The following is a 23,046-nucleotide window of genomic DNA, read 5'->3' as shown; positions in this document are numbered from 1 at the left end:
GTTTCAGCTTTCTACTTATGGCTAGCCAATTTTCCCAGCACCATTTACTAAATAGGGAATCCTTTCCCCATTTCTTGTTTTTCTCAGGTTTGTCAAAGATCAGATGGTTGTAGATGTGTGGCATTATTTCTGAAGGCTCCGTTCTGTTCCATTGGTCTATATCTCTGTTTTGGTACCAGTACCATGCTGTTTTGGTTACTGTAGCCTTGTAGTATAGTTTGAAGTCAGGTAGCATGACGCCTCCGGCTTTGTCCTTTTGACTTAGGATTGTCTTGGCAATACGGGCTCTTTTTTGGTTCCATATGAACTTTAAAGCAGTTTTTTCCAATTCGGTGAAGAAACTCATTGGTAGCTTGATGGGGATGGCATTGAATCTATAAATAACCTTGGGCAGTATAGCCATTTTCACTATATTGATTCTGCCTATCCATGAGCATGGGATATTAAGTGACACCCAGAGGCTTGTGGTCAGAAAGGAAACGTCTTCCCATGAAAACTGGAGAGAAACATTTGGAGCAACTGCTGAGTGATGGGTGTATTCACTTCATAGAGTTAAATCATTCTTTGGATTGAGAAGTTTTGAATTGTTCTTTCTGTGATACCTGAGAAAGGACATTTGAGAGCTCTCTTAATAATATGGTGAAAAAGTAATACCAACTGATAAGCGCCACAAGGAAACTGTCTGTGAAACTTAACTAGGTCGCTTCAATTCCACTCGCACAGTAAGCTTCTGATTTCATTGAGCAGTATTCTAACAATGTTTTAGTTTAATCAGCTCAGGCATACTCAGGAGTGACTTGAGGCTTCCGGTGAAAACGGAAATATTTTTAGATAGATACTGGAGGAAGATTTCCAAGTAGCTGCCTTGTGACATGTGCATTCTACTCAAAGAGATATACTTTTCTTCTCATAGAGGAATGGGAAATCCTGTTTGGAGAAAAAGTGACCAGGGGACATTCGGGGTTATATGAAAGGCTATGGTGTAAAAGGAACTATCCTCAGACAAATACTGGAAAGAAGCTTTCTGTGAAATAGCTTTGTGATAGATATGTCTATTCATTTCACATGGATAAAACTTTATATTATGCAGTTTTGAAAGTGTGCCATGGACGATTCCTGAAGGGACGTTCGGCAGGACATTCAGGCATACGGTTAAATGGGAGTTAACTTCAGATAGAAACTGGAGAGAAGCTGTCTCAGAAAGTGCTCTGAGATGTGTGCATTCCACTCAGGGATTTATACCTCTTTTCTCATAAGGCACTGTTAGAACACTGTTACTGTAAAACTGAAAAAGTGACATTTTGCAGCCCATTGAAGACTACGGCAAAAAGTGAAATATCCTGAAATAAAACCCAGAAAGAAGTATTACAAAAAACTGCACTCTGACGTGTGCATTCCTTTCAGATAGATAAAGTTTACACTACGTTGCCCCGTATGGAAACTCTGTCTTGGAAGAATATGTGAAGGGATATTAATTGTCACCTGGATTCTTGTGGTGAGAAATGAAACACCTTCCAATGAAAACTGGACAGAATCTTTTGGAGTAACTGCTTTGTAATGTGTGTATGCATTTCAAAGAATTAAATCATTCTTTGGATTGAGCAGTTTGAACTCGCTATTTCTATGGAACCCCAGAAAGGACATTTGGGTACGCTCTTAACAATATGCTGAAACAGAAATATCCTCTGATAAAAAACAGAAGAGAACTTTCTGTGAAACTGCTCTTTGTCACGTGAAGTCCCCTCGCACATTTCAGCTTCGGTTTTCATTGGGCAGTATTCTAACACTGTTTTTGTTTACCCTTTGAAGTGATATTTCGGGACACTCTGAGGCTTTTGGTGTAAAAGGAAACATCTTCAGTTACATAGCGGAGAGAAGATTTCCGAGGAGCTGCTTTGTGACATGTGCATTCCACTCACAGGGTTATAATTCTTTTCTCCTAGAAGATTGGGGAAACCGGCTTGGATATTTTACAACAAATTGAAGAATTTGGCGAAATGTGAAATATCCTGAATTGAAACCAGGAAGGAAGCCTTCTAAGAAACTACTCTCCAACGTGTGCATTCGTTTCAGATAATTAAAGCTTACACTACGTTGCCCAGTTTGGAAGCTCCGTCTTTGAGGAATTTGTCAAGGGATAGTAAGTGCTTCCCCTGAGCTTGTGGCAACAAAGGAAACATCTTCCGATGAAAAGTGCAGAGAAGTTTTCAGAGCAACTGTTTTGTCATGTGCCTAATCATCTCATAGATTTAAATCATTGTTTGGATTGAGCAGTTTGATATCTCTGTTTCTGTGAAACTTCAGCAAGGACATTTGGGAATGCTCTCAAGAATATGTGAGAAAGAAACACCCTCCAATAAAAAAGAGAAGGAAACACTCTGTGATACTGCTCCAGGCTACGTGAATTCCACTCGCACAGTTAAGCTTCTGTTTTCATTGAGCAGTATTCTAACACTCTTTTAGGTGAGTCAGCGAAGGGATACACCGGAGTGTTTTGAGGCTTACAGTGAAAACGAAAATATCTTCAGGCAGATACTGAAGAGAAGATATCTTAGGAGCTGCATTATGACCTGTGAATTCTATTCATAGAGTTATAGTTTTCTTCTCATTGAGTGTTGTGGAATCCCGTTTGGAGAAAATGCTGCAGGGGACATTCGAGAGTATATGGATGGCTATAGTGAAAGAGGAAATATACTAAGGAATATACTGGAAAGATTCTTTCTGTGAAACTGCTATGTGATAGATATGTCTATTGATCTCACATAGAGAAAATTTTCTTTGTATTATGCAGTTTTGAAACTGCGTCATGGACAGATTCACGAAGGGACATTTTGGAGCACATTCAGCCATATGGTGTAAAAGGAGATATCATCAGACAAAAAGTGGAGAGAGGATTTCTGACAAACTGCTTTGTGATGTGTGCATTCCACTGAGGGAGTTATACCTCTTTCATCATAAGGCAGTGTTTGAACACGGTTCTTCTGAAAAAGAAAAAGTGATATTTTCCAAGGCGTTGAAAACTATCACGAAAAGTGAAATATCCTGAATTAAAACCCAGAAAGAAACGTTCAAAGACAATGCTCTCTAAGGTGTGCATTCATTTCAGAGTGCTAAAGCTTACACTACAGTGCCCAGTTTGGAAGCTGTCTTTGAGGAATCTTTGAGGTGTTATTAAGAGGCACCCCTGGGCTTGTGGTTAGTAAGGAAATGACTTCTGATGAAAACTGGAAAGAAGCTTTTGGAGCAGCTGCTTTGTGATGTGTGTATACATCTCATAGCATTGCATCATTCTTTGGATTGAGCAGTTTGAAATCAATGTTTCTGTGGAACCTGAGAAAGAACATTTGGGAACGCCCTTAAGAATATGCTGAAAAAAAATATCCTCCGATAAAAACCAGAAGGCAACATTCTGCAAAACCGCTCCAGGTCATATCAAGTCCACTCGCACAGTTAAGCTTCCGTTTTCATTGAGCAGTATCCTAACACTGTTTTATGTGAGTCAGCTAAGGGATAATTGGGAGCACTTAGAGGCTAACGGTGAAAATGAAAATATCTTCAGATATATACTCCAGAGGAGATTGATGTAGAAATGCTTTGTGACTATGCATTTCAGACACAGAGTTGCACTTTTCTTCTCACAGGGGTTTATGGAATCCCATTGAGAGAAATAGCTACCGGGTACATTCTGGAGTATATTTACTGCTATGCTGGAAAAGGAAATATCCTCAGACAAAAACTGGAAAGAAACTTTCTGTGAAACTGCTTTGTGACAGATATATCTATTCAGCTCACATAGATGAAACTGTCTTTCTATTATGCAGTTTTGAAACTGCATCATGGACGGATTCGTGAAGGGACATTGGAGAGCACATGCAGGCTGGTGTGGAAATAGGAGTTGTCTTCAGAAAACAATTGAAGGGAAACTTTCTGAGAAACTGCTTTATGATGTCTGCATTCCACTGAGGGAGTTATACCTCTTTTCTTGCAAGGCAGTGTTTGAACACTGTTCCTGTAAAAGTGAAAAAGAGATATTTTGCAGCGTATTGTAGGCAATGGCGAAAATTGAAATATCCGGACATAAAACCGAGAAAAAAGCATTCCAAGAAACTGCTCTCTCATGTGTACATTCATTTCAGAGTGTTAAAGCTGACACTAAGTCAACCAGTTTGGAAATTCTGTCTTTGTAGAAATTGTGAAGGGATATTAAGTGACACCTGGAGGCTTGTGGTGAGAAAGGAAACGTCTTCCAATGAAAACTGGAGAGAAACTTTCGGAGCAACTGCTTTGTGATGTGTGTATTCATTTCCTAGAGTTAAATCATTCTTTGGATTGATCAGTTTTGCATCGCTGTTTCTGTGATACCTGAGAAAGGACATTTGGGAACACACTTAATAATATGCTGAAAAAGAACACCATCAGATAAACGCCAGAAGGAAACGGCCTGTGAAACTTCTCTAGGTAGCTTGAATTCCACTTGCACATTTAAGCTTCTTTTTTCATTGAGCAGTACTCTAACAATATTTTAGGTGAACCAGCTAAGGGATACTCAGGAGCGATTTGAGGCTTCTGGTGAAAACGGAAAAAATTTTAGATAGATACTAGAGGAAGATTTCCGAGGAGTGGCCTTGTGACGTGTGCATTCCACTCACAGAGATATACTTTCCTTCACATAGAGGAATGGGAAATCCCATTTGGAGAAAAAGAGACCAGTGGACATTCATGAGGTTATGAAAGGCTATGGCGAAAAAGGAACTATCCTCAGACAAAAAGTGAAAGGATGATTTCTGTGAAACTGCCTTGTGATAGATATGTCTGTTCATTTCACATGGATAAAACTTCCTTTCTATTACACAGTTTTGAAACTGCATCATGGACGGATTCGCGAAGTCATGTTCGGCAAGACATTCAGGCGTAAGGTGAAAAGGGAGTTATCTTCAGGTAAAAACTGGAGAGAAGCTGTCTGAGAAAGTGCTTTCAGATGTGTGCATTCCACTCAGGGATATCTACCTCTTTTCTCATAAGGCAATGTTTGAACACTGTTCCTGTAAAACTGAAAAAGTGATATTTTGCAGTGCATTGAAGACTATGGCGAAAAGTGAAATATCTTGAAATACAACCCATAAAGAAGGATTCCAGGAAACTGCACTCTGACGTGTGCATTCATTTCAGACAGTTAAAGTTTACACTACGTTGCCCCGTTGGAAACTCTGTCTTTGAAGAATCTGTGAAGGGATTTTAAGTGGCACCCGGAGGCTTGTGGTGAGAAAGGAAACTCCTTCCATTAAAAACTGGACAGAATCTTTCAGAGTAACTGCTTTGTAATGTGTGTACGCATCTCAACAAATTAAATCATTCTTTGGATTGAGCAGTTTGAAGTCACTGATTCTGTGGAACCTGAGAAAGGACATTTGGGAACACTTGTAAGAATATGTTGAAAAAGGAAAACCTTCCAATAATAAAGAGAAGTAAACTTCCTGTGAAACTGCTCTTTGTCCCGTGAAGTCCCCTTAAGATTCGGTTTTCATTGAGCAGTATTCTAATACTGTTTTTCTTTAGTCTGTGAAGTGATATGCTGGAATGCTCTGAGGCTTTTGGTGAGAAAGGAAACATCTTCAGATACATACAAGAGAGAAGATTTCCGACGAGCTGCTTTGTGACATATGCATTCCACTGACCGGGTTATACTTTTTTTCTCCTAGAAGGTTGGAAAATCCCATTTGAAGAAAAAGCTACAAGGGGACATTCGGGAATACAAGGACGGCTATGGTGAAAAAGGAAATATCGTCAGACAAAAAGTGGAAAGAAGGTTTCTGTGAAACTGCGTGGTGGTAGAAGTGTCTATTCACCTCACATAGATAAAACCTTCTTCTATTATGTCATTTTGAAACCACGAAATGGATGGAAAGGCAAAGGGACATTAGGGAGCACATTCAGGCCTGCGTGGAAATAGGAGATATCTTCACATAATAACTGGAGAGAAGCTTTCTGAGAAACTGCTTTGTGATGTGTGCATTCCACTCAGGGAATTGTACCTCTTTTCTCATAAGGCACTTTTTGAACACTGTTCCTGTAAAACTGAAAAGGGATATTTTGCAGCCAAGTGAGGACTTAGGCAAAATGTGAAATATCCGGAATTAAAAAAAAAAAAAGAAGTGATCTAAAAAATTCCCTTGTGATGTGTGCATTGATTTCAGAGAGTTAAAACTTACACTACTTTCCCCACTTTGGAAGCTCTGTCTTTGAGGAATTTGTGAGGGGATATTAAGTGGTTCCCCTGGGCTTGTGGTGAGAAAGGAAAGAACTTCCGATGAAAACTGCAGTGAAGCTTTTAGAGCAACTGCTTTGTGATGTGTGTAATCATCTCATAGAGTTAAATCACTCTTTGGATTGTACAGTTTGGTGTCTCTGTTTCTGTGGAATCTCAGCAAGGACATTTGGAATGCTCTCAAGAATATGTGAAAAAGAAATACCCTCCAGTAAAAAGAGAAGTGATACTGCTCTAGGTCACGTGAATTCCACTCGCACAGTTAAGCTTCTGTTTTCATAGAGCAGTATTCTAACACTCTTTTTGGTGAGTCAGCTAAGGGATACTCGGGAGCACTTTGAGGCTTACGGTGAAAACGAAAATATCCTCAGACAGAAACTGGAGAGAAGATATCTGAGGAGATGCTTTGTGACGTGTAAATTGCAGTCATAAAGTTATAGTTTTCTTCTCATAGAGTATTGCGGAATCCTGGTGGGAGGAAATGCTTCCAGGGAATATTCGAGAGTACACCAATGGCAATGGTGAAAAAGGAAATATACTGAGAAAAAAACTGGAAAGAAGCTTTCTGTGAAACACCTATATAAAAGATATGTCTATTCTTCTCACATAGTGAACATTTTCTTTATATTACGCAGTTTGAAACTGCATCATGGACAGATTTGGGAAGGGACATTGAGGACATACTTCTTTTCTCACAAGGCAGTGTTTGAACACTATTTCTGTAATAGTGAAAAAGAGATATTTTGCAGTGTATTGAAGACTATGTTGAAAATGGAAATATCCCGAGATAAATCTCAGCAAAAAGTGTTACAAGAAACTGCTCTCTGACGTGTACATTTATTTCAGAGTGTTAAAGCTTACACTAAGTCACCTAGTTTGGAAACTCTGTCTTTGAGGAAATTGTGAAGGGATATTAGTGACACACGGAGGCTTGTCGTAAGAAAGGAAACACCTTCCAATGAAAACTGTTCAGTATCTTTCAGAGTAACTGCTTTGTAATGTGTGCACGCATCTGATAGAATTAAATCAATTTTTGGATTGAGCAGTTTGAACTCACTGTTTCTGAGGAACCTGAGAAAGGACATTTGGGAACACTCTTAAGAATATGCTGAAAAAGAAACACCCTTCGATAAAAAAACAGAAGAAAACTTTCTGTGAAACTGCTCTTAGTCACGTGAAGTCCACTTCCACAGTTAAGCCTCGGTTTTCATTGAGCGGTATTCTAACACTCTTTTAGATGAGTCAGCTAAGGGATACTCGGGAGCACACTGAGGCTTTCGTTGAAAAAGGAAACATCCTCAGATACATACCGGAGAGAAGATTTCGGAGCAGCTGCTTTGTGACATGTGCATTCCACTCACAGGGTTATACTTCTTTTCTCCTGGCAGATTGGGGAATCCAGTTTGGAGAAAAAGCTACAAGGGACATTCAAGAGTACATGGATGGCTATGGTGAAAAACATATATAATCAGAAAAAAACTGGAAAGAAGTTTTCTGTGAAACTGTTATGTGATAGATATGTCTATTCATCTCACATAGAGAAAATTTTCTGTATATGACGCAGTTTTGAAACTGTATCATGAAGAGATTCATGAAGGGACATTTGGGAGCACATTCAGGCATACGGTGTAAAAGGAGATATCGTCAGACAAAAACTGGGGAGAAGATTTCTGAGAAACCACTTTGTGGTGTGTGCATTCCACTGAGGGAGTTATACCTCTTTCATCATAAGGCAGTGTTTGAGCAAGGTTCTTCTGAAAGTGAAAAAGTGATACTTTGCAGCGCATTGAAAATTATAGCGAAAAGTGAAGTATCCTGAATTAAAACACAGAAAGAAGCGTTCCAAGAAAATTCTCTCCAACGGGATATTAAGTGACACCCGGAGGATTGTGGTGAGAAAGGAAACGTCTTCCGCTGAAAACTGGAGAGAAACTCTTGGAGCAACTGCTTCCTGATGTGTGTATTCATCTCACAGAGTGAAATCGTTGTTTGGATTGAGCAGTTTTAAATCGCTGTTGCTGTGCACATTTGGGAACGCTCTTAATAATATGCTGAAAAAGAAATACCATCCTATAAATGTCAGAGGGAAACTCTGTGAAACTTCTCTAGGTCGCTTGAATTCCACTCGCACAGTTAAGCTTCTGTTTCCATTGAACAGTATTCTAACAATGTTTTAGGTTAATCAGCTAGGGCATACTCGGGAGCGATTTGAGGTTCCGATGAAAACGGAAATATCTTTAGATAGACACTGGAGGAAGATTTCCGAGGTGTGGCCTTGTGACTTCTGCATTCTACTCACACAGATATACTTTTCTTCTCATAGAGGAATGGGAAATCCCGTTTGGAGAAAAAGTGATCGGGGACATTCGGGTGTATATGAAAGGCTATGGTGAAAAAGGAACTATCTTCAAACAAGAACTGGAAAAAAGCTTTCTGTGAAACTGCTTTGTGATAGATATGTCTATTTATTTCACATGGATAAAACTTTCTTTCTATTCTATTATGCAGTTTTCAAATTATGCCGTGGATGGATTTGTGAAAGGACGTTCTGCAGGACATTCAGGTGTACGGGGAAAACGAAGTTATCTTCAGATACAAACTGGAGAGTAGCTCTCTGAGAAAGTGCTTTGAGATGTGTGCATTCCACTCAGGGATTTATTCCTCTTTTCTCATAAGGCAGTGTTTGAACACTGTTCCTGTAAAACTCAAAAAGTGACATTTTGCTGTGCATTGAAGACTATGGTGAAAAGTGAAATATCCTGAAATAAAACCCAGAAAGAAGGATTCCAAGAAACTGTGCTCTGCTGTGTGCATTCATTTCAGAGAGTTAAGGTTTACACTACCTTGTCCCGTTGGGAAACTCTGTCTTTGCAGAATCTGTGAAGTGATATTTCATGGTGCCTGGAGGCTTGTGATGAGAAAGGAAACGACTTGCGATGAGAACTGGACAGAATCTTTTGGAGTAACTGCTTTGTTATGTGTGTACGCATCTCATAGAATTAAATCATTCTTTGGATTGAGCAGTTTGAACTCAATATTTCTGTGGAACATGAGGAAGGACATTTGGGATCGCTCTCAAGAATATGTGAAAAAGTAATAGCCTCTAATAAAAAAGAGAAGGAAACACTCTGTGATATTGCTCTAGGTCACGTGAATTCCACTCGCACAGTTAAGCTTCAGTTTTCATTGAGCAATATTCTAACACTCTTTTAGGAGAGTCAGCTAAGAGATACCCAGGAGTGCTTTGAGGCTTATGGTGAAAAGGAAAATATCTTCAGACAGATACTGGAGAGAAGATAGAGGAGTTGCTTGGTAACGTGTGAATTCCATTCATAGAGTTATACTTTTCTTCTCATAGAGTATTGCACAATCCCATTTGGAGAAAATGCTACCATGGGACATTTGAGAGTATGAGGACAGCTATGGTGAAAAAGGAAATATACTCTGAAGAAAACTGGAAAGAAGCTTTCTGTGAAACTGCTATGTGATAGATATATTGATTCATATCACATAGGGAAAATTTTCTTTATATGATGCAGTTTCAAAACTGTGTCAAGGACAGATTCGTCAAGGGAAATTTGGGAGCACATTCTGGCATACAGTGTAAAAGGAGATATCCTCAGACAAACTCTTGAGAGAAGCTTTCTGAGAAAATGCTTTGTGGTGTGTGCATTCCACTGAGGGAGTTATACCTCTTTCATTATAAGGCAGTGTTTCAACAAGGTTCTTCTGAAAGTGAAAAAGTGATATTTTGCAATGCATTGAAAACTATTGCGAAAAGTTAAATATCCTGAAATAAAACACAGAAAGAAGCGTTCCAAGAAAATGCTCTCTAAGCATGCCTTCATTTCAGAGAGGTAAAGTTTACACTACATTACCCAGCTTGGAAACTCTGTCTTTGAGGAATCTTTGAGGTGTTATTAAGAGGCACCCTTCGGCTTGTGGTGAGTAAGGAAATGACTTCCGATGAAAACTGGAGGGAAGTTTGTGGAGCAACTGCTTTGTGATGTGTGTATTCATCTCATAGAGTTACATAATTCTTTGCGTTGAGGAGTTTGAAATCACTGTTTCTGTGAATCCTGAGAAAGAACATTTGGCAACACTCTTAAGAATATGCTTCAAAAGAAATCTTCTCCAATAGAAACCAGAAGGAAACATTCTGTGAATCTGCTCCAGGTCATATCAAGTCCACTCACACAGTTAAGCTTCTGTAATCATTGAGCAGTATCCTAACACTGTTTTACGTGAGTCACCTAAGGGTTAATCGGGAGTGCTTTGAGGCTAATGGTGAAAACGGAAATATCTTCAGATAGATACTCAAGAGGAGATTGATGAAGAAATTCTTTGTGACGTATGCATTACCCACACAGAGTAAAACTTTTCTTATCATAGGGGTTTATGGAATCCCGTTGGGAGAAATAGCTACCGAGGACATTCAGGAGTATATTTACTGCTATGGTGGAAAAGGAAATATCTTCAGACAAAAACTGGAAAGAAACTTTCTGTGAAACTGCTTTGTGACAGATATGACTACCCATCTCACATAGATGAAACTGTCTTTCTATTACGCAGTTTTGAAACTGCATCATGGACAGATTCGTGAAGGGACATTCGGGAGCACATACAGGCTGGTTGGGAAATGGAAATATCTTCACATAACAATTGGAGAGAAACTTTCTGAGAAACTGCTTTGTGATGCCTGCATTCCACTCAGGGAGTTATACCTCTTTTCTCACAAGGCAGTGTTTGAACACTGTTCCTGTCAAAGTGAAAAAGAGATACTTTGCAGCATACTGAAGACTATGGCGAAAATTGAAATATCTGGAAATAAAACCCAGAAAAAAAGTGTTCCAAGAAACTGCTTTCTGACGTGTGAATTAATTTCAGCGTGTTAAAACTTATGCTAAGTCGCCTAGCTTGGAAAATCTGTCTTTGAGGAAATTGTGAAGGGATATTAAGTGACACCCAGAGGCTTGTGTTGAGAAAGGAAATGTCTTCCGTTGGAAACAGGAGAGAAACCTTCGGAGCAACTGCTTAGTGATGGGTGCATTCATCTCATAGAGTTAAATCGTGCTTTGGATTGAGCAGCTTGAAATCCCTGTTTCTGTGATACCTGAGAAAGAATATTTGGGAAAGCTCTTAATAATATGCTGAAAAAGAAATGCCATCCAATAAATGCCAGAAGGAAACTGTCTGTGAAACATCTCTAGGTCGCTTGAATTCGACTTGCACACTTAAGCTACTGTTTTCATTGAGCAGTATTCTAACAATGTTTTAGGTTAATCAGCTAAGGGATACTCAGGAGTGATATGAGGCTTCCAGTGAAAATGGAAATATCTTTAGATAGATACTGAAGGAAGATTTCCGAGGAGTGGCCTTGTGACGTGTGCATTCAACTCACAGAGATATACTTTCCTTCTCATAGTGTAATGGGTAATCCCGTTTGGAGAAAAAGAGACCATGGGACATTCCAGAGTATATGAAAGGCTATGGTGAAAAAGGAACTATCCTCAGACAAAAACTAGAAAGAAGCTTTCTGTGAAACTGCTTTGTGAAAGATATGTCTATTCATTTCACGTGGATAAAACTTTCTTGCTATTACACAGTTTTGAAAGTTTGTCATGGACGAATTCATGAAGGGACGTTCGACAGGACATTCAGGCCTCCGGTGAACAGGGAGTTATCTTCAGATAGAAACTGGAGAGAAGTTGTCTGAGAAAGTACTTTGAGATGTATGCATTCCACTCAGGGTTTTATACCATTTTTCTCATAATGCAGTGTTTGAACACTGTTCCCGTAAAACAGAAACTGTGATATTTTGCGCACATTGAAGAGTACGGTGAAAAGTGTAATATCTTGAAATAAAGCCCAGAAAGAGGTATTACACGAAACTGCGCTCTGACGTGTGTATTAATTTCAGAGAGTTAAAGTATACAGTATATTGTCCTGCTTGGTAGCTCTGCCTTTGAGGAATCTGTGAAGGGATATTAAGTGGTTCCCCTGGGGTTGTGGTGAGAAAGGAAACTGCAGTGAAGTTTTCAGAGCAACTGCTTTGTGATGTGTGTAATCATCTCATAAAATTAAATCATTCTTTAGATTGAGCAGTGTGATATCTCTGTTTCTGTGGAACCTGAGCAGAGACATATGGGAACGCTCTCAGGAATGTGTAGAAAAGAAACACATTCCAATAAAAAAGAGAAGGAAACACTCTGTAATACTGCTCTAGGTCATGTGAATACAACTATCACAGTTAAGCTTCTGTTTTCACTGAGCAGTATTCTAACACTTTTTTCGGTGAGTCAGCTAAGGGATACTCGGGAGCACTTTCAGACTTACAGTGAAAACGAAAATATCTTCAGACAGACACTGCAGAGAAGATATCTTAGGAGCTGACTTGTGACCTGTGAATTCTCCTCATACAGTTATAGTTTTCTTCTCATTGAGTATTGTGGAATCCCCTTTGGAGAAAATACTGCAGGGAACATTCGAGAGTTTATGGATGGCTATGGTGTAAAAGAAAATATACTCAGAAAAAAACTGGAAAGAAGCTTTGTGTGAAACTGTTATGTGATAGATATGTGATAGATAATTTTCTCATATAGAGAAAATTTTCTGTATATTACGCTGTTTTGAGATTGCCTCATGGACAGATTCACGAAGGGATATTTGAGAGCACATTCATGCGTACGGTGTAAAAGGAGATATCGTCAGATAAAAACTGGAGAGAAGCTTTCTGAGAAACTGCTTAGTGGTGTGTGCATTCCACTGAAGGAATTATACCTCTTTCATCATAAGGCAGTGTATGAAGAAGGTTATTATGAAAATGAAAAAGTGATACCTTTTAACGTGGTGAAAATTATTGCGAAAAGTGAAATACCCTGAAATGACACCCAGAAAGAAGCATTCCAATGAAATGCTCTCTAACGTGTGCATTCATTTCACAGAATTAAAGGTTACACTACATTGTCCAGTTTCGAAGCTCTGTTTTTGAGGAATCTTTGCGGTGTTATTAAGAGGCACCACTGGGCTTGTGGTGAGTAAGGAAACGATTTCTGTTGAAAACTGGAGAGAAGCTTTCGGAGCAGCTGTTTGTGATGTGTGTATCCATCTCGTAGCGTTACATCATATTTTGGATTGAGCAGTTTTGAAATCAATGTTTCTGTGGAAACTGAGAAAGAAAATTTGGGAACGCTCCTAGGAATATGCTGAAAAAGGAATATCCTCCTATAAAAATCAGAAGGAAACATTCTGTGAATCCACTCCAAGTCGTGTCAAGTCCACTTGCACAGTTAAGCTCCGGTTTTCATTGAGCAGTATACTAACACTATTTTATGTGTGTCAGCTAAGGGATAATCGGGAGCGCTTTCAGGCTAGCAGTGAAAACGGTAATATCTTCAGATAGATACTCAAGAGGAGATTGATGAAGAAATGTTTGTGAAGTATGCATTTCCCTCACAGAGTTAAAATTCTCTTCTCATAGGGGTTTATGGAATCCCATTGGGAGAAAGAGCTCCCAGGGACATTCAGGAGTATATTTACTGCTATGGTGGAAAAGGAAATATCCTCAGAGAAAAACTGGAAAAAACTTTCTGTGAAACAGCTTTGTGACTGATATGTCTATTCATCTCACGTAGATGAAAGTCTCTTTCTATTACGCAGTTTTGAAACTGCATTGTTGATGGATTCACGAAGGGATATTTGGGAGCACACACAGGCTGGTGGGGAAATAAGAGATATCTTCAGATAACAATTGGAGAGAAACGTTCTGAGAAACTGCCTTTTGATGTCTGCATTCCACTCTGGGAGTTATACCTCTTTTCTCTGAAGGCTGTGTTTGAACACTGTTCCTGTAAGGGTGAAGAAAAGATACTTTGCAGCATAATGAGGACTATGTTGAAAATTGAAATATTCGGAAATAAAACCCAGAAAAGTGCATTCGAAGAAACTGGTCTCTGACGTGTACATTCATTTCAGAGTGTTAAAGATGACACTAAGTCGCGCAGTTTGGAAACTCTGTCTTTGAGAAAATTGTGAGGGGATATTAAGTGACACCCCGGGGCTTATGGTGAGGAAGGAAACATCTCCGATGAAAACAGGAGAGAAACTTTCTGAGCAACTACTTTGTGGTGTGTGTATTCATCTCATAGAGTGAAATCGTTCTTTGGATTGAACAGTTTTAAATCGCTGTTTCTGTGATACCTGAGAAAGGACATTTGGGAACACTCTTAATTATACGCTGAAAAAGAAACACCATCTGATAAACGCCAGAAGGAGGCTGGGAGAGGGTGCCCGCTATTGATGAGGCTTTAGTAGGTAAAAAAAGCTGCTTAGAAGCTCGAACTGGGTGGAGCTCACAGCAGCTCTAGGAAACCTACTTGTCTCTGTAGACTCCACCTCTGTGAACAGGGCACAGCTATACAACAATAACAAAAATGCAGCAGAAGCCTCTGCAGATGCAAACGACTCTGTCTGACAGCTTTGAAGAGAGCAGTGGATCTCCCCACATGGAAGTTGATATCTGAGAAGGGACAGACTGCCTGCTCAAGTGGGTTCCTGACCCCTGAGTAGCCTAACTGGGAGACATCCCCCACTAAGGGCAATCTGACACCCCACACCTCACAGTGTGGAGTACACCCCTGAGAGGAAGATTCCAAAGTAAGAGTCAGACAGGTACACTCGCTGTTCAGCAATATTCTATCTTCTGCAATTCTGCTGCTGATACCCAGGCAAACAGGGTCTGGAGTGGACCTCAAGCAATCTCCAACAGACCGGCAGCTGAGGGTCCTGACTGTTAGAAGGAAAACTATCAAACAGGAAGGACACCTATACCAAAACCCCATCAGTACGTCACCATCACCAAAGACCAGAGGGAGATAAAACCACAAAGATGGGGGAAAAGCAGGGCAGAAAAGCTGGAAATTCAAAAAATAAGAGCACATCTCCCCCTGCAAAGGAGCGCAGCTCATCGCCAATGACAGATTGAAGCTGGTCAGAGACTGACTTTGACGAGATGAGAGAAGAAGGCTTCAGTCCATCAAACTTCTCACAGCTAATGGAATTACGTACCCAGCGCAAAGAAACTGAAAATCTTGAAAAAAGAATGGAAGAATTGACAGCTAGAATAATTAATGCAGAGAAGGTCATAAACGAATTGACCGAGATGAAAACCATGACACAAGAAATACGTGACAGATGCACAAGCTTCAGTAACCGACTTGATCAATTGGAAGAAAGAGTATCAGCAATTGAGAATCACATGAATGAAACGAAGCGAGAAGAGAAACCAAAAGAAAAAAGAAGAAAAAGTAATGAACAAAGCCTGCAAGAAGTATGGGATTATGTAAAAAGACCAAATCTACGTCTGACTGGGATTCCTGCACGTGAGGGGGAAAATGGAACCAAGTTGGGAGACACACATCAGGATATCATACAGGAGAACTTCCCCAACCTAATAGGGCAGGCCAACATTCAAATTCAGGAAATACACAGAACGCCACAAAGATACTCCTTGAGAAGTGCAACTCCAAGACACATAATTGCCAGATTCCCCAAAGCTGAAATGAAGGAAAAAATCTTAAGGGCAGCTGGAGACAAAGGTCGTGTTACACACAAAGGGAAGCCCTTCAGACTAACAGCAGATCTCTCGGCAGAAACTCTACAAGCCACAAGAGAGTGGGGGCCAATATTCAACATTCTTAAAGAAAAGAATTTTAAACCCAGAATTTCATATCCAGCCAAACTAAGTTTCATAAGTGAAGGAGAAATAAAATCCTTCACAGATAAGCAAATGCTTAGAGATTTTGTCACCACCAGGCCTGCCTTACAAGAGACCCTGAAAAAAGCCCTAAACATGGAAAGGAACAACCAGTACCAGCCATTGCAAAAAGATGCCAAAATGTCAAGACCATCGAGGCTAGGAAGAAACTGCATAAAATAAGGAGCAAAATAACCAGTTAATATCATAATGGCAGGATCAAGATCACACATAATATTAACCTTAAATGTAAATGGACTAAATGCTCCAATTAAAAGATACAGACTGGCAAACTGGATAAAGAGTCAAGACCCATCAGTCTGCTGTATTCAGGAGACCCATCTCACATGCAGAGACATACATAGGATCAAGAGAAAGGGATGGAGGAAGATCTACCAAGCAAATGGAGAACAAAAAAAAGCAGGGGTTACCATCCTAGTCTCTGATAAAAGAGGCTTTAAAACATCAAAGATCAAAAGAGACAAAGAAGGCCATTACATAATGGTAAAGGGATCAATTCAACAGGAAGAGCTAACTATCCTAAATATATATGCACCCAATACAGGAGCACCCAGATTCATAAAGCAAGTCCTTGGAGACTTACAAAGAGACTTAGACTCCCATACAATAATAATGGGAGACTTTAACACTCCACTGTCAACATTAGACAGATCAACGAGACAGAAAGTTAACAAGGATACCCAGGAATAGGACTCATCTCTGCACCAAGCGGACCTAATAGACATCTACAGAACTCTCCACCCCAAATCAACAGAATATACATTATTCTCAGCACCACATCGTACTTATTCCATAATTGACCACATAATTGGAAGTAAAGCACTCCTCAGCAAATGTAAAAGAACAGAAATTATAACAAACTGTCTCTCAGACCACAGTGGAATCAAACTAGAACTCAGGACTAAGAAACTTAATCAAAACCGCTCAACTACATGGAAACTGAACAACCTGCTCCTGAATGACTACTGGGTACATAACGAAATGAAGGCAGAAATAAAGATGTTCTTTGAACCCAATGAGAACAAAGATACAACATACCAGAATCTCTGGGACACATTTAAAGCAGTCTGTAGAGGGAAATTTATAGCACTAAGTGCCCACAAGAGAAAGCTGGAAAGATCTAAAATTGACACTTTTACATCACAATTAAAAGAACTAGAGAGGCGAGAGCAAACACATTCAAAAGCTAGCAGAAGACAAGCAGTAACTATGATCAGAGCAGAACTGAAGGAGATAGAGACACAAAAAACCCTCCAAAAAATCAATGAATCCAGGAGTTGGTTTTTTGAAAAGACTAACAAAATTGACAGACCGCTAGCAAGACTAATAAAGAAGAAAAGAGAGAAGAATCAAATAGACGCAATAAAAAATGATAAAGGGGATATCACCACTGACCCCACAGAAATACAAACTACCATCAGAGAATACTATAAATACTTCTACGCAAATCAACTAGAAAATCTAGAAGAAATGGATAATTTCCTCGACACTTACACTCTTCCAAGACTAAACCAGGAAGAAGTTGAATCCCTAAATAGACTAATAGCAGGCTCTGATATTGAGGCAATAATTAATAGCCTACCAACCAAAAAAAGTCCACTACCAGATGGATTCATAGCTGGGTTCTACCAGAGGTACTAGGAGGAGATGATACCATTCTTTCTGAAACTATTCTAATGAATAGAAAAAGAGGGAATCCTCCTTAACTCATTTTATGAGGCCAACATCATCCTGATACCAAGGCCTGGCAGAGACACAACAAAAAAGGAGAATTTTAGACCAATATCCCTGTTTAACATCGATGCAAATATCCTCAAATATCCTGGCAAACCGGATTCAGCAGCACATCAAAAAGCTTATCCACCATGATAAAGAGGGCTTCATCGCTGAGATGCAAAGCTGGTTCAACATTGCAAATCAATAAACATAATCGAGATTATAAACAGAAGCAAAGACAGGAACGGCATGATCATGTCAATAGTTGCAGAAAAGGCTTTTGACAAAATTCAACAGCCCTTCATGCTAAAAATTCTCAATAAATTCGGTATTGATGGAACGTACCTCAAAATAATAAGAGCTTTTTATGACAAACCCACAGACAGTATCATACTGAATGGGCAAAAACTGGAAAAATTCCCTTTGAAAACTGGCACAAGACAGGGATGCCCTCTCTCACCACTCCTATTCAACATAGTGTTGGAATTTCTGACTACGGCAATCAGGCAAGAGAAAGAAATCAAGGGTATTCAGTAAGGAAAGAAGAAATCAAATTGTCCCTGTTTGCAGATGACATGATTGTATATTTAGAAAACCCCATTGTCTCAGCCCAAAATCTCCTTAAGCTGATAAGCAACTTCAGAAAAATCTCAGGATACAAAATTAATGTGCAAAAATCACACGCATTCTTATACAGCAGTAACAGACAAACAGAGAGCCAAATCAGGAATGAACTTCCATTCACAATTGCTTCAAAGAGAATAAAATGCCTAGGAATCCAACTTACAAGGGATGTAAAGGACCTCTTCAAGGAGAACTACAAACTACTGCTCAGTGAAATCAAAGAGGACACAAACAAATGGAAGAACATACCATGCTCATGGATAGGAAGAATCAATATCGTGAAAATGGCCATACTGCCCAAGGTTATTTATAGATTCAGTGCCATTCCCATCAAGCTATCAATGAGTTTCTTCACAGAATTGGAAAAAACTGCTTTAAAGTTCATATGGAACCAAAAAAGAGCCCGCATTGCCAAGACAATTGTAAGTCAAAAGAAAAAAGCTGGAGGTGTCACACTACCTGACCTCAAACTATACTACAAGGCTACAGTAACCAAAACAACATGGTACTGGTACCAAAACAGAGATCTAGACCAATGGAACAGAACGGAGTCCTCAGAAATAATGCCACACATCTACAGCCATCTGATCTTTGACAAACCTGAGAGAAACAAGAAATGGGGAAAGGATTCCCTATTTAATAAATGGTGCTGGGAAAATTGGCTAGCCATAAGTAGAAAGCTGAAACTGGATCCTTTCCTTACTCCATATATGAAGATTAATTCAAGATGGATTAGAGACTTAAATGTTAGACCTAATACCATAAAAACCCTAGAAGAAAATCTAGGTAGTACCTTTCAGGACATAGGCATGGGCAAGGACTTCATGTCTAAAACACCAAAAGCAACAGCAGCAAAAGCTAAAATTGACAAATGGTATATGATTAAACTAAAGAGCTTCTGCACAGCAAAAGAAACTACCATCAGAGTGAACAGGCCACCTACAGAATGGGAGAAAATTTTTGCAATCTACTCATCTGAGAAAGGGCTGATATCCAGAACCTACAGAGGACTCAAACAAATTTTCAAGAAAAAAACCAACAACCACAACAAAAAGTGGGGAAAGGATATGAACAGACATTTCTCAAAAGAAGACATTCATACAGCCAACAGACTCATGAAAAAAATGCTCATCATCATTCGCCATCAGAGAAATGCAAATCAAAACCACAATGAGATACCATCTCACACCAGTTAGAACGGCAATCAATAAAAAGTCAGGAAACAACAGGTGTGGAGAGGATATGGAGAAATAGGAACACTTTTACACTGTTGGTGGGATTGTAAACTAGTTCAAGCATTATGGAAGACAGTATGGCGATTCCTCAAGGATCTAGAACTAGATGTACCATATGACCCAGCCATGCCACTACTGGTTATATACCCAAAAGATTAAAAATCGTGCTGCTATAAAGACACATACACACGTATGTTTATTGGGGTACTATTCACAATAGCAAAGACTTGGAATCAACCCAAATGTCCGTCTGTGACAGACTGGATTAAGAAAATGTGGCACATATACACCATGGAATAATATGAATCCATAAAAAAGGATGAGTTTGCATTCTTTGTAGGGACATGGATGTAGCTGGAAACCATCATTCTTAGCTAACTATCACAATAACAGAAAACCAAACACCGCATGTTCTTGCTCATAGGTGGGAACTGAACAATGAAATCACTTGGACTTGGGAAGAGGAACATCACACACCGGGGCCTATCGTGGGGAGGGGGGAAGGTGGAGGGATTGCATTGGGATTTATACCTGATATAAATGAAGAATTCATGGGTGCTGACGCATTGATGTGTGCAGCACACCAACATGCCACAAGTATACATATGTAACAAAACTGCACGAACTTAAAGTATAATAATAAACAAACAAAAAATACCCTCCAACAAAAAGGGGAAGGAAAAATTCTGTGATAATCCACTAGGACACGTGAATTACACTCACACAGTAAAGCTTCTGTTTTCATTGAGCAGTATACTGACACTCTATTAGGTGAGTCAGCTAAGGCATATTCCGGAGTGCTTTGAGGCTTATGGTGAAAAGGAAAGTATCTTCAGACAGATACTGGAGAGAGGATATCTGAGAATCTGCTTGGTGACGTGTGTATTCCACTCATAGAGTTACAGTTTTGTTCTAATAGAGTATTGAGGAATCTTGTTTGGAGAAAATGCTACCAGGGGACATTCGAGAGTATATGGACTGCTATGATGAAAGAGGAAATATACTCAGACAAATACTGGAAAAAATATTTCTGTGAAACTGCTATGTGATAGATATGTCTATTCATCTCACATAGAGATAATTTTCTTTATATTAGGCAGTTTTGAAACTGCATAATGGAGAGATTCGTGAAGGGACATTTGGGAACGCATTCAGGCATATGGTGTAAAAGGAGATATCATCAGACAAAAACTGAGAGAAGCTTTCTGAGAAACTTCTTTGTGGTGTGTTCATTCCACTTAGGGAGTTATACCTCTTTCATCATAAAACAGTGTTTGAACAAGGTTCTTCCGAAATTGAAAAAGCGATATTTTGCAACGTGTTGAAAAGCATTGCGAAAGTGAAATATCCTGAAATAAAACCCAGAAAGAAGCGTTCCAAAAAATGCTCTCTAACGTGTGCATTCATTTTAGAGAATTAAAGCTTACACTGCATTGCCCAGTTTGGAAACTCTCTTTGAGGAATCCGTGCAGTATTATTAAGTTTCCCCCCTGGGCTTGCGGTGAGTAAGGAAATGATTTCCGATGAAAACTGGAGGGAAGCTTGTGGACTCACTGCTGTGTGATGTGTGTATTCATCTCGTAGAGTTACTTCATTCTTTGGGTTGAGCCGTTTGAAATCACTGTTTCTGTGGAATCTGAGAAAGAACATTTGGGAACGCTCTTAAGAATATGCTGAAAAAAAAAATCTCCTATCGAAAGCAGAAGGAAACCTTCTGTGAAACTGCTCCAAGTCATATAAAGTCCACTCGCACAGTTTAGCTTCCATTTTCATTGAGCAGTATCCTAACACTGTTTTACGTGAGTCAACTAAGGGATAATCTGGAGCACTTTGAGGCTAAAGGTGAAAACGGAAATATCTTCAGATAGATGCTTGAGAGGAGATGTATGAAGAAATGCTTTGTGACATATGCATTTCCCACACACAGTTAAACTTTTCATCTCATAGGGGTTTATGGAACCTCATTGAAGGAAATAGCTGCTGGGGTCATTCAGAAGTATATTTACTGCTATGATGGAAAAGGAAATATCCTCAGATAAAAAATGGAAAGAAACTTTCTGTGAAACTGCTTTGTGACAAATATGTCTATTCATCTCACATAGATGAAACTGCCTTTCTTTTACACAGTTTTGAAACTGCATCATGGACGGATGCACGAAGGGACATTCGGGAGCACATACAGGCTGGTGGGGAAACGGGATATCTTCAGATAACAATTGTAGTGAAACTTTCTGAGAAACTGTTTTGTGATGTCTGCATTCCACTCAGGGAGTTATACCTCTTTTTTCACAGGCAGTGTTTGAACACTGTTCCTGTAAAAGTGAAAAAGAGATATTTTGCAGCATATTGAAGACTCTGGCGAAATTTGAAATATCCAGAAATAAAACCCAGAAAAATGCGTTCCAAGAAACTGCTCTCTGACGTGTACATTCATTTCATCGTGTTAAAGCTTATGCTGAGCTGCCTCGTTTGGAAACTCTGTCTTTGAGGAAATTGTGAACGGATAGTAAGTGACACTCACAGGCTTGTGCTGAGAAACGATACATCTTCCGATGAAAACTGGAGAGAAACATTCGGAGCAACTTCTTTGTGATGAGTGTATTCATCTCATAGAGTGAAATCGTTCTTTGGATTTAACAGTTTTAAATCGCTGTTTCTGTGATATCTGAAAAAGAACATTTGGGAAAGCTCTGAATAATATGCTGTAAAAGAAATAACATCTGGGCCAGGCACAGTGGCTCAAGCCTATAACCCCAGCACTTTGGGAGGCCGAAACAGGCGGATCACAAGGTCAGGAAATAGAAACCATCCTGGCTAATAAGGTGAAAGACCGTCTCCACTAAAAAATACAAAAAACCACCCAAGCGAGGTGGCGGGCACCTGTAGTCCAAGCTACGCAGGAGGCTGAGGCAGGACAATGGCATAAACCTGGGAGGCGGAGCTCACACTGAGCTGAGATCCAACCACTGAACTGCAGCCTGGGCAGCAGAGCGAGACTCGTCTCAAAAGAAAAAAAAAAAAAGAAATACCATCTGACGAACGCCAGAAGGAAATTGTCTGTGAAAGTTCTCTAGGTCGCTTGAATTCCACTCGCACAGTTGAGCTTCTATTTTCATGGAGAAGTATTCTAACAATGTTTTAGTTTAATCACCTAAGGCATAGTCGGGAGCGATTTGAGCCTTCCGGTGAAAACGGAAATATCTTTAGATAGATACTGGAGGAAGATTATCGAGGAGCAGCCTTGTGACGTGTGCATTCTACTCACAAAGATATACTTTTCTTCTCATAGATGAATGGGAAATCCCATTTGGAGAAAAAGCAACCAGGGGACATTTGGGAGTATATGAAAAGCTGTGGTGAAAAAGGAACTATCCTCAGACAAATACTGGAAAGAACCTTTCTGTGAAACTGCTTTGTGATAGATATGTCTA

Source organism: Piliocolobus tephrosceles, unplaced genomic scaffold, assembly GCF_002776525.5.
Source record: "Piliocolobus tephrosceles isolate RC106 unplaced genomic scaffold, ASM277652v3 unscaffolded_1160, whole genome shotgun sequence".
Lineage (NCBI taxonomy): Eukaryota > Metazoa > Chordata > Mammalia > Primates > Cercopithecidae > Piliocolobus > Piliocolobus tephrosceles.
This window is presented reverse-complemented; position numbering follows the sequence as displayed.